At 42.3% G+C, this 17401-nt stretch overlaps 1 protein-coding gene across 1 annotated transcript in view; it reads right to left on the minus strand.

Moving 5' to 3' along the window:
• BMERB1 (bMERB domain containing 1) overlaps nt 1-17401 on the minus strand; it is a 112856-nt gene that overhangs the window by 47878 nt on the left and 47577 nt on the right. The gene's annotated exons all lie outside the window — the stretch shown is intronic.

Raw genomic sequence — 17401 nt, forward strand, 5'->3', positions numbered from 1 at the left:
AGTCCCAGATCAGGGTCAGTTTCTGGTGAGAGCTCTCTTCTTGGCTTGTAGACAGCCACTTCTTGCCATGTGCTCACATGGCCTCTTCTTTGTGCACACACACACACAGAGAGCTCTCTGGAATCTCTTCTTAGAAGAACATTAATTCTTTAGAATCAGGGCCCCACTCTTATGATCTTATTTAATTTCAAATCAGCCATACTGTGTATTAGGGCTTCAACTTATAAATTAAGGCAGGGAGTGTGTGTGTGTGTGTGTATCCAGCCATGTAATATGAAAAATAAGAGACATTTATTGAAAAAGATACAAGAAACATTGTACATGGGACAATGACACCTCAGCCCCTTCAAAGTAGGCACCTTGGGACCTCACACAGCTCTCCCAATTGCCATCAGCTGCCCCATTGTATTTTCCTGAATCTCATTGGTGGTCTGAAATATCTTCCCTTTCAGAGGTGATTTTAGTTTTGGGAAAAGCCAAAAGTCACAGGACACCAAATCTGGGCTATAGAGGAGCTGAGTCACCTGGTGATTTGATGTTTCACCAAAAAATTGTACTGGATGTGATGCATGAAGGGCTCATTGTTGTGATGAAGCTGCCAGTTACCAGATGCCCAGAGCTACAGCCTTCTGAAGCATCTGAATAGTTTCCCACAGAGGAATGTTCAAGCTTAATGCAAAATTTGATGTAGATTCGTTGTTGTACTCACCCAGTCATTTTGATTGTGACAGCCACACCATGCACATGCTCACTCAGTGGTGTCTACCACCCCACTGACTAGTAAGTGAAGTCGTCATTGTTCGTGCATGCACATTCCAGTGCACTCTCCTAAGCTGCCAGGTTACATCAACATTGTGCAAATCGAGCTAAGTGTCGCTGGTTCGATCTTCCAGTCAGGGCACATCAGAGAAGGAAAACTCTGATTCCAAAAAACCTCCGCTGCCTTGCGGCATACCTCTTCAGGGGAAAGGCTAAGGGAGTAAACCCCGACAGAAAATCCGGAGCCGGAGTCCCTAAGGTGGTTTGACGTTGTAGTCCACACCGGCAACTCCTGCGGCGCACCTGAAGCCAAGCTGTATTGACTCCGTCTTTCCCTTGGATCCTTCAGCTGCGAAGAGGGGGGGGGTCTGCTGCATGGGCAACAGCAGACCCTCCATATCACCCTGCCCAGGCTCTGTAGCTTCAGCTCTTAAGAAGCTACACCATCGTCTCTCGAGACGGACGGCTGCCGACGACGACGACGACAAGTATTTTTTAACTGAAGATATGCAACATATAACATTGTATAAATTTATGCACTCCCATGTTTATTACAGCTTTATTCACGATAGCCAAGATATGGAAACAACCTAAATGCCCATCAATGGATGTGATATACAGTATTTCCTCACTTATAGCGGGTATTATGTTCTAGACACCCCCGCGATAGGTGAAAATCCGTGAAGTAAAAACCTTACATTTATTTTAGTATTTATATATATTTTATGGCTTTATAAACCCTTCCCACACACTTATAAACCATTCCCAGTCCCTTATTGACCTTTCCCACTCACTTATTAACCTTTTCCACACTTTTATAAACACTACTTATGTTCTTAAACATATTCTACACTCTTAAACCTATGTAACTTTAACAACATATGTATACAGTCCCATAAAATCCCACAAAATCCCGTGATACAGTGAAAAATCCATGAGAAATAATTAAATATAATATTTTTAAAAATCCTGCGATACAGTGAGGCCACAATAAATGAACCGTGATATAGAGAGGGACTACTGTATATACACAACAAATATTATTTAGTCATGAAAAAGGAGGATATTCTGCCAAAAACATGGATGGCTCTTCAGCACATTATGCTAAGTGAGATAAGTCAGAGAGAGAAATACAAGTACTATATGATCTCACTTATATGTGGAATTCAAAAAGGTCAAACTCATAAAAAGCAGAGATGATTACCAGGGAAGGGAGGGGAGGGGACAAAACTGATGTTTAAGAGTACAAACATGCAACAAGTAATAAATACAATTATTTACCTGTACACCAAAATCTTAGTAGTTTAAAATGTTAATATATGCACACATACATACATATACAATTACATACATATAAATTCACTATTTTATAGGTCTGGTTTTTGTCATGCTGTATAAAGTTAGGGTCTCACATTTTATTATCTGACAACACATCATGAGCCTTTTTTGCACGTCCTTGGGTGTTCTTCCTCAGCACCAGTGTGAAAGCCTGTGTAGTTTTCTATTTGTGGCTGTATCATGAATCACTTCAACAACCTTCAGACAGCAGGTGGTTTTCTACTTCCCCCCACTATAAACAGCCCTGTGATGAGCTTCGTCAAAGCTAAATCTCTGTGTGCATCTAAGAGATTCCTTTAGGCCACATTTCCAGAGGGAATGCCTGTGCTGTGAAGGATGCCTTTCCCAAGTATAGAAGCAGATGTAGGGGAGGGGATGTTCTCGCTCTACTCTAAGGCCAAATCGTATCACTTACATCTGCTAACTCCTTTCATACCTGGCCCCTCAGTCCTGCTACCCTGCAATCTTTGGCTTGTGGTGGCACCGCCTCAGCCTCTGCCTTCATTTTCACATGGCCTTCTTCCCTGTAGCTCTGAGTCCTCTGTCCTTTTTCATCTCATTGGATTTAGGGTCCACCCTCGCCCAGTGTGATCTCATTTCAATCTTTATTTTAATTGCATCTGCAAAGACCCTATTTGTAAATAAGTTCTGAGGTTCTGGGTGGCTATGATTTTTGAAGGAGCACTATTTAGCCCCCTACAGTGATGAATGGTCACCGGTTTACAAGCTACCTGACAGCGGCCTCACACTTTCCAAGAGCTTTAGTCACTGCACATTGAATCAGCAGGGATCCCAGGGAGTGGCCAGGGGATAGGGCATGGTGACAACCAGCTGAGAGCCAGAGTCAGAGATCCTTGATCTGAGGCCAACCACCCTCTATATGACCTTCAATGAGCCCCTTTAACCACTTAGTTTTATTTTCTTATTTGCAAAATGAAGTTCAGTAGCTCTTGTGTGTTACACTTGGCTGGAGGCTTTATATATATATTTTCTCATTTAATTACGATTTTACAGATGATGAATCTGAAGCTTGGAGAATGAAAGTGACTTGCCCCACATCACACAACTAGGACATTACACAGACAGAATTCAAACCCAGGTCTCTCTCTTGTCTTTCTCTCTTTCCCTTAATCACATTATACAGCCTCCAGGCGAGGGTTAGATGCATTTGAGGATGCAAAAGCTTGTTGTTAATGACCCTGCAGATATAAATGGGTTTTTCACATCACAGTTCAGATGGGCAACCTGATTTCCATGGGACAGATGCTGAAAATGGCAAAACACCCTGGGACAAAGTGTGTGACAAGAGAATTAATCACACCCCATGGGTTGGCGTTTTACCTCTGTCCTCAGGGGAGGATGGAGCTGGTGGCACACTGCCAGACTCCAGGTGCTGAGATGAACATTTAGCCTTGACTTTGGGCAGAGCATGAGGCTGATACCTCTATTTAAAAGTCTCACTCACAGATGCTCTCCTTCCCCTGGAGAAAGGAGTGAAGCCTAGATCTCAAATCAGATATGAATTAATTAGAATTCTTTCTTGTAGTGAGTGCTCTGTGCCAGACACTGTGCTAGGCTTATTATAAGCCATATCTCATTTACTCTTCACAATATAGTGTCAAGGATTAGCAAGCTACAACCATGAGCCAAGTCCAGTTCCCGGCGTGATTTTGTAGGTAAAGTTTTACTGGAACACTAGCCATGCTCACTCACTTACCTATTACTTATGGCTGCTTTTACACTACAACAGCAGAATTTAGTAACTGCAACAGACACCATGTGGCTCACAAAACCTCAAATATCTACTACCTAGCCCTTTACAGAAAAAGTTTACCAACCCCTGTTCTAGATGGTAGATGGTATAATTTCTCCAGTTTAAAAGTTAAAAAAAAACAGATTTACCCAGTAACAATAATAGCTAACATTTATTGAACATTTGTCACATACCAGGATCTGATTCTCAAAATAGCCCTGGGTGGTAAATACTGGTAGCATCCCCATCTCACATACAAGCAAGTTGAGGCTCAGGAAAAGGAGTAAGTGATGGGGCTGAGACAACACCAAATATGTCCTACTCCAAAGCCCTTGTTGTAATCAGTCATATTCATTTAAGACCTACATCTCCACTTAAGACTTACCATCATTTAACAACAAAGACAACTGAATATATTCTATTGCATTAGGTACATGGAGAGTAGCTGTTCTCAGTCATTAGCAGGTGTGGTGATTATCTAGGGAGCTTGTTAAAAAGGCAGGTATCCAACAGCTGCCAAGGAATGTGTCCACAAGGAGGACAAATCCTGGAAGGAGACAGACAGCGTTTCAGGCTGACTAGAGAAGACGGTCTCTATGAGGCTCTGCTGCGTATTTCCAGGTAAAGCCCAGCTGCTATGTAGAGAGAGCAAATCACTAAGGCACAGAAGTCCCCAGGGCTCCAACTGCCATTACTGTCACTGAGCTTCCAGGAGCTGAGTCACTTCTGGGGGAAGAAGCAGCTAAATCCATCTTTTTATCCCCAAATGCCACAGCAGGGAAATGCATGCAGCATCAGTAAACAAGAACTAAGCACTGGCCATGACTGGGACGTGACAGCAGGCTTAGTTATTTATTTCAAAAATTTAAAGCTACCCAGAGAAGGGTGGCAGTGGTGGTGGTGACATGAATGAGGGCTGTCAATCTCCTAGAATCCTGTAATTTAAGTATAACTGAGGAGACGTCCAACCAAGATGGAGGTGTAAGCAGACACACTTTGTCTCCTTCCACAACCATAAGAAGAATTACAACTACCTCAAAACAAAAAACAACCAGGACCAAAAAGCAACCAGGACTACCAGAAAATGGAACTGCATGGAAGTCCAACAAACAAAAATATAAAGAAGTAATACTCATCCAGATGGGTAGGAAGGGCAGAGCTGAGGATCTGGGTTGGAGAGGATACAGTATGGTGGCAGCAGTGGCAGCAAGGCAACAGCTGCAGCCAGCCTACAGAAAGAGCAGTCATACCTTATAAAAGCTGGAAGGGACACCTGGAGAGCAATCTCAGTCCAAGGCCAGACTGCACAGCTCAACGTTCCAGTGCTGGAAAAATAAAGCTTCATTGCTTCTGGCTGTGAAAATCAGTGGGAACCACCACCAGAACAACAACTAGAGGGGCGCCAGTTGCATACAAGAAGTGGGTGAACTGACTGGAAAAGGGGCGGGTGTCAAGCAAATGGTATTGTTCCCTTTCTGACCTCTTCCCCTCATACAGTGCCACAAGGTGGTGAAACGGGTCACCCAGCGCTGATGAATAACTAAGGCTCTGCCCCTTATGATATAACAGGTGCAACAGCTCTACTAATACACAGAAACAAACACAGGAGGCTGTCAAGTTGAGGAGACAGAGAAGTATGGCCCAAAAGAGGGAGCAGATCAAGGCTCCAGTGGGAGAACTAAGCGACGGGCAGATAGCCAACCTAACAGACACAGAGTTCAAAACACGGATGATAACAATGCTCACAGAAGTGACTGAGTACAGCAAATGCATAAGGAAAGAAGTGAAGGCTATACTAAGTGAAGTGAAGAAAAATCCACACAAAGCCAATGATGAAGGGAAGGAAGCTGGTGTTCAAATCAATCTATTGGAACATAAGGAAGAAATGAACAGTCAACCAGTATAGAATGAAGAAACAAGAATTCACAAAAACAAGGATAAATTTAGGAACCTGTAATAGCATAATCAAGAAAATATACTTAAAATAAATAAATATAGCTGAGAAGGGTAAAACTGCTGGGGACCAAAGAGAAGTCTTCCCTGGTCCATCGTTTCCAACCATGGGTCACAGTAGGAATGTAAGCCCAGGATCCTCTGAACAGCCCTTGCTTTTATTTCTGCTTCATAACTTGATGCATGTGGAATATGCTCCAGAGCTCCAGAGCCAAGCACTGTCTCATCACACTCCTAAATACTTTGGCAGGTAGGTATTAATCATTGTCACCCTCCTTTTATAGATTAAGATGAGGCTCAGAGAGATCATAAGTGATTGGCCAAAGTCACTCAGCTGGGACTCAGACCCAGATCTACATGATTTCCAAAGCCCACACCATAGGTCAAGGGCTACAGAAGAGCATTTCCAAAACTTCAATCACTTCCCAGAATTCATTACAACTGTGTTCCATCTGTTATAAACTGAATGTTTATATTCCCCTGCCTCAAATTCAATTGTTGAAATCCTACTTCCCAATGTGATGGGATTAGAAAGTGGAAGCTTTGACAGGTGATTAGAGATAAATAAGGTCATGAGTGTGGGTCCCCCATGATGAAAAAAGAGACACAAGAGCTAGCTTCCTCTCTCTGCTCTTTACCATGTGAGGACACAACAAGAAGGCAGCCATCTACAAACCAGGAAGAGGGTCCTCACCAAACCCTAGATATGCCAGTGCCTTGACCTTTGACTTCCCAAGGCCTCCAGTCCCCTATTGTTTCAACCACCTAAATCTATAATATTTTGTTACAGCAGACCGAGCAAACTAATACATTATCTATGCTATTATTTACTCAATATTTCTTTACAATGACTGTGAATAAAATTTCACATAAACTCCTTAAAGGGAATCTCATATCACACCTATAATAATAAGTTCCTATCACTTGGCATAAATAGAAAATATCCATAAAAATAAATTCAGCGGAAACAAAATTATGTTATCCAATTCTGGCTAAATACTATGGCCTGCTCAAGACTCAGACTGAAGCCTAATTTTTCTTTCTTAATGAGGTGGATTAGCAAGTATTAGAAAGTTAGCAAGTAGAAGAGAAGTGTTAAAAACAAACCACCAAATTGACATTTTCTTCTTTGGTAAACATAAAGGCTGATAATGGGAAAAGAGAATAATTTTCCTGCAATGTAATTCAACGTTGTTTGATGCTAGAATCATCTGACTACCACTGGACTCCCCCTCCCACCTCCTGGGAAAGCTGTTGTGGAATGGGATGCCAGCCCTTTGGGTTGGAAGGGTCTTAGAGGTCACATGCACATGAAACAGTATGTGAATAACGCGACAGGGTGCAGTTCCTAAGGTCCCTTGACAAACAGCAGTGGGCCCAAACTCTTGAGTTCTCATTGGAAATTAAATGAGAACTCAGGCCTGACAGACAATTCTCAACCATTTGTCAAGTTTTTCATCCCAAGATGAATCAGCCAGTTTGAGTCATTTCAAACCAACTCATAGCACCGAGGCAATTAAATGAAGGTGGAACTATTCATTTCAGTCCCACATCATTTATTCAGTGTCCAGTATCCTAAAACATCTTCAGAAGGACACACGAGAGGAGGGTCACAGTGGCTTCCTTGGGGGATGTGGGGGACTTGGGTCAGTGTTGGGGAGAATCACCTTCCATCTAATGTGCCCTTTTCTACTGTTTGAATTTTTAAATAAATTTTTACTTTGGAATAATTTTACATTACTAAGAAAGTTGCAAAGATACTACAGTGATTCCCCATATACCCTTCACTTAGTTCCCACCACTGTTAACATCACCAAGGCACTGATGCTGATGCATTACTACTAGCTGTGTTGTTTGAAATTTTACCACAGCAGGTGTTACCTACTCAAGACAGATTTAATACAAAGAAAAAAAGAGAAAAGAAAGAGTTGGTGTGTACAGGCACTGTGGGAACTAAATAAGCCTTTAATGAGGGCAAGTGAAGGGGACAGTTATGAGCATGGAGTTTGGGGTCTCAGGGCTGGCTCTCATGCTGACCTTGATTTCGTTTGACAACTCTGGCCTCAGTTTCTTCATCTGCAACATCGGGACAATCACACACGTCTCTTAGGTAATTTATGTAAATGCCAGGCACACAGAAAGTCCTCTCCATAACTCTCTCTCTCCCTGTGTAATGTTTGCTCTTATTTTTCATTTAAATAAACATGCACTGAAAACCTGTTTCATGCCAGATACTGCTCTAAGCAACAGGAATGAAACAAAACAGACAAAATTCGTGCCCTTGTGGAGTTGAACTGGCATGTGGCTTCATGAGCTAGCACGTGGCTTCCACGTCAGAGGGTCAATTTACTTCAGTGCTCTGTGCCATTGGCTCACCAGCAGCTTTCCCCTGACAGTAGATTTGGGCAGATTGTGGTTCAAGTTCTGGCTCTACCACCTGTTGCGTAATCTGAACACATTATTTAATATTCCCAAGTCTCACTTCCCCCTTCTGTAGAATGGGACAATCACTCCTACCTCATGGACTTGCAGCTATGGAGATAAAAGAAAATAATGTATCAAGTGCTCAGCTCAGTGCCTGGGCATGATGCTGATTGGTCAGTATCATTTTTAATACCCTCACATTTCCTTTCCCTGGAAGAAGCCAGACTAACATGGGGGAGAAAACAAAATCAGGATCATCAGATCTGGAGAGCAATAGACTTCTGGTCATTTGAGCCATTGCTCTGTCCCTCTAGATAAGGCTGCAATCTTCCTACTCTGACAGACCCATGTCTGCTCTGAAAGTTGGGTCCAGAGAGGGCCTCACCAACCCTCTGTCAAGGACCCAGTCCCTTGGCTCACCACCTTGAGTATGCACAGTCATGTCTTCCTGGCATCAACACAACAGAGAGTCTAAACAGCAGGAGATATATCTGAGCCTCAATTCCTGGGAAGCGGACATCCTGAAGCATTTCAAAGGCTCCTGGTGACACCCCAGCCTTTTATTGTCATCAATCATTCATATAGGGAAGAAGCTCATTTCAACCTCCAAACATCTTATTATGGAATGTACCAAGCATCTCGCCTTCTCGCTATAACATAAATATAATGAGAAACAGCCCATTGCTTTTAATGAGTCACCATTTCCCAAGAAGATGAAATAAGTGCTTTTAATTCAGATGCTCCTGGCTGCCTCATTCCCCTCAGCCTGCCTTGTGAAGAAGAATGCCCCCGGGTCCTGGGATCAATCATACCTCCTGTGGCCCAGGGCCTCCCCATACATAATGCCTCTTTATTTTCACAATCAACCCTGCAAGGAAGGCTTTGCAGCTGAGGAGACCGACTTGCCTCTGAAGCTTGGCCATAGTTATTATTCTCTAATGTGGCTTAGTGCATGTCTTTTTTTTTTTTTTTTTTTTTAGCTTGGCTGAGTTTCTGTTTTCCCAGCCACATCTCACTTGTCCAAGGTCACAAAGGTAATTAGGAGAATTCACAATCAGCAGTGGGGTTAAGAAACAGGAGCTGCAGCTGAGCCAACTTGGGTTTAAATCCTGGCTCTGCTTCTCTCTAACCACTGACCTTGGGCAAATGATTTGACTTCTCTAAGCCTCACTTTCCTTATCTGCAAATTTGGGGTAAGAACGTACAATGTGAGATCATATGAGGCTCACTCCTAAAGCTCAGGAACAAAAGCTAAAGCAAGAGTTTTATCTCACCTCTCTTCAGCAGCCTCTGAACACTTGGTTCTGTCCCTAGTTTTTCACCATAGGCACAACTCACATTGGGGGCCCAGATCATTCTTTGCTGTGGGGCTGTCCTGTGCATTGCAGATGCTTAGCAGCACCTCAGGACTCTACCCACTGGATGCTGATAACATCCTCCCACCAACCCAAAATGCCTTCAAACATTTGCAAATATTACAGGGGGAAAAACTGCCCCTGCTTGAGAATCATTGGTTTAGACCCAGTTTTTCGGTAGTGTTCTTGGGAACACCTTAATTCCTGTTGGCCATCTCAAGCAACATATTCACATGTCACACGGATTATGGTGTAGCCATCTTTGGGCGGGCCATTATTCAGCCTATTACAATCTACATAGCAGAGAAGGCCCAGAAAATCTTGCTGTGGAGGATCCCAGGATGGGGTCAATATATCTTTAAGGGTAGAAACTATGATCTGTAGGAAGGGTCACAGAATCACTGGAGAACGTGGCACAACCAAGCAGTGAGACTGCCAGCCTGCTCCCTGGGCATTGTCCACACCACCCAGTTCAGTGCCAGCAGCCACAGCATGGCACCACCGAGCTGACAGCGTGACTCAAATCAGAAATGTTGACTCTGCCCCTTACTGGCTTGTGCCCCCAGAAAAGTTATTTAAATTCTCTGAGTTTCCCTTTCTCACTTGTAAAGCGGGTCTAATAATCCTTGCCTGCCACATTTGTTCATTCCGTAATAACTGTTTGCATAGTTTATAAGTGTGAGGAAGAAGCTCACCATTTTGAAGCCCACCATTCCAAACAAAAGCCCTCCACAAGGGAGCTCACCTTCCTCCCCATCTCCCCCTAGGTCCCCAAGACTCAGGCAGCTATCAGGAGGTTGCAACTGGGCCAGTCGCCAACCTGCTGGCCACATAAGGAGGCAGTTTAGCCTATCCTGTGCTGTTTCTACACTCCAAGCCTCAGAACTCCTTAAAACTCACCCTACCCTGACCCTGGCTGCTGGCGTCTGACTCCAAGACCTCAGCTGGACGTGTCATATACTCAATCAACCATCTCATTCAACATTTCAGTGCTGGCCTTCTCTACCTCCATCGAAACCCCGAAACCTAACAGTAAGTGGGTTAGGCAACCTTCTCCTCCCTCAGTATCCATCATCTATAACATGGGGATAATAATACAAGTTACTCATTGGTTGTGGTGAGGGTCGAATGAGAGATTGTAAGGTTAGTATATCATAAGGAGAGAGTGAGGTCTTGGTGAATGTCAATTGTCATAATCATCATGACCATTATCACCATCACTATCATAACCATCATCACCATCACCATCATTACCATCACCATTTCATCATCATTATCATGACCATCAAAAGAGAAAGCAGCCAGCCTCAGACTTCCACCCTAGCTAGAGCTGAGGCTTGAAGAGGAGAGAGGAGATCAGTCCCTGGCCCAATCTTACCTTCTTCCCAGAACTCCCTCCATTGGGAGTACCCAACCTCATACACCACCCCACACCATGCCTTCTTAAGGAGAATGACAAGCACCATACGTTGTGTGTCCCAACTGCATCATCCACAAAACCAGCATAGGTGGGAGTGGTGAGGGGGTTGCAGGGGTAAGTACCATATTAAAGTACAGTCAAATCTCAGTTCTCAAGTGCCTCCCATCTTGAACAATTCGGTTCTTGACCAAGTTGTTCATGTAAAAAATGTCTCAGTCATTGAACAAAACTTTGGTTCTTGAACCGACAACCCTTTCACACCAATACAGTCAAATATTGGTTCTTGAACTTCATTTGTTCAATTTGCAATAGAAGGTGTAGAAAAAGAGGGAAGGGGGGATATTCTTACTTCACTAATCAAGGAAATGCTTGGGAAATGGGAAGAAACACAAAATGTTATTGAGAAATATCACCAGGACAAAGGAGTAGCAAACCAGTCCATAGACTTGTTCAATGACAATGCAGTGTTTTACTTCAGGCAAATGTTGAAACGCAGGCAAAAACAAACATCATTGGGTAGGTTTTTAGTGACACAGAGACCCAGTGAGACTGATGCAACTCCTAGTGGAGCAAAGAGACAAAGGAGGGAAAGAACACCAGAACAGCTACCTGGTGGTTTCATGCAAGGGGACTCTCCTTCCAAACAATAACATCCCTCCATCCTTCCATCCCTCCTCTCCTTATCCAGTCATCAATAGCTCCCAACATTAAAAGTTAAGTGCTAGTGTGTATGTAAATTTTTATTTTTTACTGTGACTTCATTTTTTGTTAAATTTTCATTTACATTTCATGTCTTTTTTGTTTTTAACATGTTTATTTATAGATTAAACAGTACATTAAACTGTATAAGAAAGGTTAAAACAGGGAATCATTTGGGGGTCTAGAACAGATTAATTCAATTTACATTATTTCTAAGGAAAAAAAGATTCAGTTTCAAACAGATCGCTTCTCAAACAGCCTACCAGTACAAATTAAATTTGAGAACTGGAAGTTCCACTGTATTGGAAATGAACTTTTAAACAAATATTCCAGAATATTATCATTCAGGGAACCCTCTTGGAATGTTTTTTACTTCTAACAATACCAATGTTTCTCAAGCATTTTAAAACGTTTTGTAGACTCCTATATGACTGTTACATCCTTTCTGAAATGAGAAATATTAATAAACAAACTCCTCTTTGACAACTGCTTTCAAATCAGTTTATGAACTATTCAAGAATAGCAGTTTAGCATATTTATATTCACATGATCTGATTACCCACTTTATTTGCACAACTTGGCTCAGAATGAGTTTAGTAGTTTCAAAAACTCAAACTCTCTCTCCACCCAAGGTTCATCACCATTGAGGACATTCCCAAGACTTCAACACAGACTGGGACTGCATTCCCAGGAGGAGCTCCAGAAGGGTTTTAGTTGGGTAATCTGTGTGCTACCTCCAGAATGGGCTTTGAAGGAGATGACACATGAGTTCTAGCAGTTTACTTAACAATTTATAATGGTACTTTTTTATTCCTTGGTGTCTTCACCCCAACACTTCTAAATGGCCTTCAGTGAGTCACCAAACTGCTCTGTCATATTTCTGAGGTCCTTTGAGGCCATACAAAAGAATAAAGTATTTTTCCTAATTCAGAGGAAATTGTTGGAGATGCTGAATTAAAACAGTGGAAATTAATAACCCTGAATTAAGAATAAGATAATTGTCCAATTATAATAGCATAAACAACTAATGTTTTTCAGCATTTCTACAGGTTCATCTTATTATTCAAGTTTCATTTTAACATTTTTTATTTTTGTTCTTTTTTTTTGTATATTTTATTGATTATGTTGTTCCAATAGTCCCAATTTCTTTTCCCTTTGCTTCCCTCTGCCCATTTACCCCCCTACCCTCCAGCAATCCACCCCCTTTAGTTCATGTCCATGGGTTGTGCATATTTAAGTTCTTTGGCTTCACCCTTTCCTGTACTATTCTTAATATCCCCCTTTCTATTTTGAGCCTACCAGTTATGCTTCTGAATCCCTGCACCACGTCCCCCTTCCTCCCACTTCCCCCTCCCAGCTGATACCCCTCTAAGTGATCCTCATACCTATGTTTCTGTTCTTCTTCTGGTTGTTTGCTTAGTTTGTTTTTGTTTTTATTTTTTAGATTCTATTGTTGATAGTTGTGAGTTTGTTGTCATTTTCATGTTCATAGCTTTAATCTTCTTTTTCTTAGATAAGTCCCTTTAACATTTCATATAACAATGGCTTGGTGATGATGAACTCCTTTAGCTTTACCTTGTCTGAGAAGCACTTTATCTGCTCTTCTGTTCTAAACAATAGCTTTGCTGGATAGAGTAGTCTTGGTTGTAGGTCCTTACTTTTCATCATTTTGAATACTTCTTGCCAATCCTTTCTTGCCTGCCAGTTATTTCTATTGAGAAATTAGCTTAAAGTCTTATGGGAACTCCTGTGTATGTAACTCTCTTCTTTTCTCTTGCTGCTTTTCAGATTCTCTCTTTATTTTTAACCATTGGCATTTCAATTATGATGTACCTTGGTGTGGACCTCCTTGAGTCTAGCTTGTTTGGGACTCTGTGTGCTTCCTGGACTCGTATGTCTATTTCCTTCACCAAATTAGGGAAGTTTTCCTTCATTATTTTTTTACACAAGTTTTCAATCTCTTGCTCTTCCTCTTCTCCTTCTGGCACCCCTATGGTTCGGTTATTGGCACGTTTAAAGTAGTCCCAGAGGTTCCTAAGCTTCTCCTCATTTTTTTCAATTCTTGTTTTCTCATTCTGTACTGGTTGACTGTTTATTTCTTCCTTATGTTCCAAACCATTGATTTGAACACTGGTTTCCTTCCTTTCCTCACTGGCTTTGTGTGGATATTCCTTCGTTTCACTTAATATATAGCCTTCATTTCTTCCCTGTTGTACTTAATCTTGTTTGTCAAGTCTGTGAGCATTGTTATTACCAGTGTTTTGAACTCTGTTTGTTAGGTTGGCTATCTCCTCGTCACTCAGTTCTCCCACTGGAACCTTGATCTGCTCCCTCCTTTGGGCTATGCTTCCCTGTCTCCTCAACTTGACAGCCTCCTGTATTTGCCTCTGCATCCTGAGTAGGGCTATCACACCTGTCACATTGTAAGGGGTGGAGCCTTAGGTATTTGACAGTGTGGGGAGTGACCTGTTTCCCTACATTGTGGCTTTGTATGTGGGGGAGAGTTCTGAGAGGGAACAATGCTGCCTGCTCAGCACTTGCCCCTTTTCCACTAAACAAACTGACTCTGCTGATGGACCAACAGCTCCCTTCGCCACCCCAATCCCCACTATTTTTCATAGTCAGAAGCAATGTGGCTTTATTTTACCCCAGCTGCAGAACTTTGAGCTGCCCGGTCTGGTCTGGGGCTAGTATTGTTCCTCAGGTTTCCTTCCTAACTTTTTTAGTGTGTGACTGTGCTTTCCACTAGCTGGCCCCAATCACTGCATTGCCACCGCCGCCATGGGTGCTGCTGCCCAGATGCCACTGCTGCTGCCGATGTGCCACACTACTTCCTCTCCACCACAGCTCCGCCCCTCCTACCTGTCTGGATGAGTATTTCTTCTTTCTTTGTCAGACTTACCTTCAGTTTCTGGAACTTCTGATTGTTTTTTATAGTTATTGACATAGATGTATTCCTTCTTAGTTGTGAAGGGAGACATAGCATGTTTACCTACGCATCCATCTTGGCCGGAAGTCCTATTGTTCTTCTACAATTGTCCCACTTTTTTCTCCCATTGCTTTCCCCTCCCCCACCCACCCCCTCAAGTTTCTTTTTTTAAAACTATCCTCCAGCTCTGCAATCTCAGCCTTCATAAATATAGACTATTATAAATCTATCCTGAGCTGTGATTCATGCTCTTTATTAAGATTCCCTAACACTTCCAGTTTACAAATTAATTCAGAAGTAAGCAAAGGGCTTGGGTCATGCAAGAATGGACAGAGAACCAGATGGTACTGCTTTAAACCATGCTTAGGAGCTAAAATGATTGGAATGGAAAGAAAAATAAATTGTGAATGTCTGAAGTAATATTTCAGTTTTTAAAAATTGCTTAACCTGGAAATTACATGGTTCATTTCATCCTTCACCGGCTGAAAAATTAACCGGGGTGATAAACTTCTTGGAGAACATTATTTTCATTTAAAAAGTTTGAGACTGGAGAATAGCATGGAATAATAGGGGTGGTTTGGAGTGTGCTTTGTGATGCTTGAGGATAAGAGAAAGCCAACCAGAGAGGCCTTTGTATGGGCTATGTGTAAGCATGGGTGGGCCACGTTCAATGTTCACCAACACAGACTGCAAGCTGGGAAGCCAGAGGAAGAGTCAGATTATGACGGAAGAGGGGAGACAAATGTAGAAATGAAGATGCAGATTTGGAGTCCAGCATGAGAAGATGAGGCCCTAAACAGAGAGAGCAATCACAAAGGCAAAAGCATCTGGAGATACTAAGGGATTTTTTTTTAAGTTTATTGATTTTATTTTATTTTTTAATTATATCTTATTAATTATGCTATTACAGTTGTCCTGATTTTTCCCCTTTTGCCTCCACCCAGCACCCCCCACTCCCTCAGGCAATCCCCCTACCATTGTTCATGTCCATGGATCATGCGTGTATGTTCTTTGGCTATTCCATTTCCTATCCTGCATTTTACATACCCATGACTATGCTGTGACTACCTATATGTTCTTCTTTTTTTTTAAAGATTTTATTTATTTCTTTTCAGAGAGAGGGGAAGGAAGGGAGAAAGAGAAGGAGAGAAACATCAATGCGTGGTTGCTTCTCACACCCTGCCACCCAAGTGGGAACCCAGCTTGCAACCCAGGCATGCGCCCCAACTGGGAACCGAACCGGTGACCCCTTGGATCACAGGTCAGTGCTCAATCCACTGGGCCACCCCAGCCAAGGCTATATGTACTTCTTAATCCCCTCATTTCTTGACCTATTCCTCAACACCACCATCCATCTGACAACCATCAAAATGCTCTCTGTATCATTATTCTGTCTCTGTTCTTCTTGTTTGCTTAGTTTGTTTTTTAGATTCAATTGTTGACAGATATGTATTTTTTGCCATTATATTCTTTATAGTTTTGATATTCTTTTTCTTAAATAAGTCCCTTTAACATTTCATATAATAATGGTTTGGTGATGATGACCTCCTTTAGGCTTTTGGATTTTTTTTTGGTCTGTGAAGCTCTTTATCCACTCTTTGATTCTAAGTGATATCTTTGCTGGGTAGAGCAATCTTGGTTGTGGTTTCTGCTTTTCATGACTTCAAATATTTCCTGCCAGTCCCTACTTGACTGCAAAGTTTCTTTTGAGAAATCAGCTGACAGTTTTATGGGAACTCCCCTGTAGTTAATTAACTTCTTTGCTCTTGCTGCTTTTAAAATTCTCTCGTTATCTTTAACCTTTGGCATTTTAATTATGATGTGTCTTGGAGTGGGCCTCTTTGCATCCATCTTGTTTGAGACCCTCTCTGTTTCCTGGGCTTGCACATCTATTTCCTTCACCAAATTATGGAAGTTTCTTTCATTATGTTTTCAAATATATTTCCAACTTCTTGCTCTTTCTCTTCTTTTTCTGGCACCTTTATGATGCAAATGTTGGACCTCTTGAAGTTCTCCCAGAGGCTGCTTATACTATCCTCATTTTTCTAGATTCTTTTTTCTTCTTGTTGTTCTGATTGGTTGTTTTTGCTTCCTTATATTCCAAATCATTGATATGATTCTCAGTTTCATCCACTCTACTGTTGTTTCCCTGTAAGTTGTTCTTTATTTCAATCGGTGTATCCTTCATTTCTGACTGAACCTTTTTATGCTGTTGAGGTCCTCACTAAGTTCCTTGAGCATCCTTATAACCAGTGTTTTGAACTCTGCATCTGATAGATTGCTTATTTCCATTGTGTTTAGCTCTTTTTCTGGAGTTTTGATCTGTTCCTTCATTTGGGCCATGTTTCTTTGTTTCCTCATTTTGGCAACCTCCCTGTGTTTGTTTCTGTGTATTGGGTAGAGCTGCTTTGACTCCATGTCTTGGTAGTGAGATCTAATGTAGTAGCTGTCCTGTAGGGTCCGGTGGCACAGCCTCCCCTATCACCCAAACTAGGTACTTGAGGTGCACCCTTCCTGTGAGCTGAGTACGCCCTCCTCTAGTAGTTCAGCCTTGGTTGCTGTTTGGCAGATCAATAGGAGGGATTTACCCAGGCCAGTCAGCTGCAAGGACTAGCTGTGACCACTCACCACCAGCCTCTGCTCTCCGTGGAGGATCATCTGTGGAGGGGCAGGGTGGTGGTGCTCTGATGTGGTCTGCGGCTGTCCATTGGGTGTGCTGGCCCTGGTGTTTCCTGGGTGGTGCAGGCCAAGGTCAGCCCCTATCTATGTTT

The sequence above is a fragment of the Furipterus horrens genome, unplaced genomic scaffold, assembly GCF_987537825.1.
Source record: "Furipterus horrens unplaced genomic scaffold, mFurHor1.1.pri manual_scaffold_5, whole genome shotgun sequence".
Taxonomy (NCBI): domain Eukaryota; kingdom Metazoa; phylum Chordata; class Mammalia; order Chiroptera; family Furipteridae; genus Furipterus; species Furipterus horrens.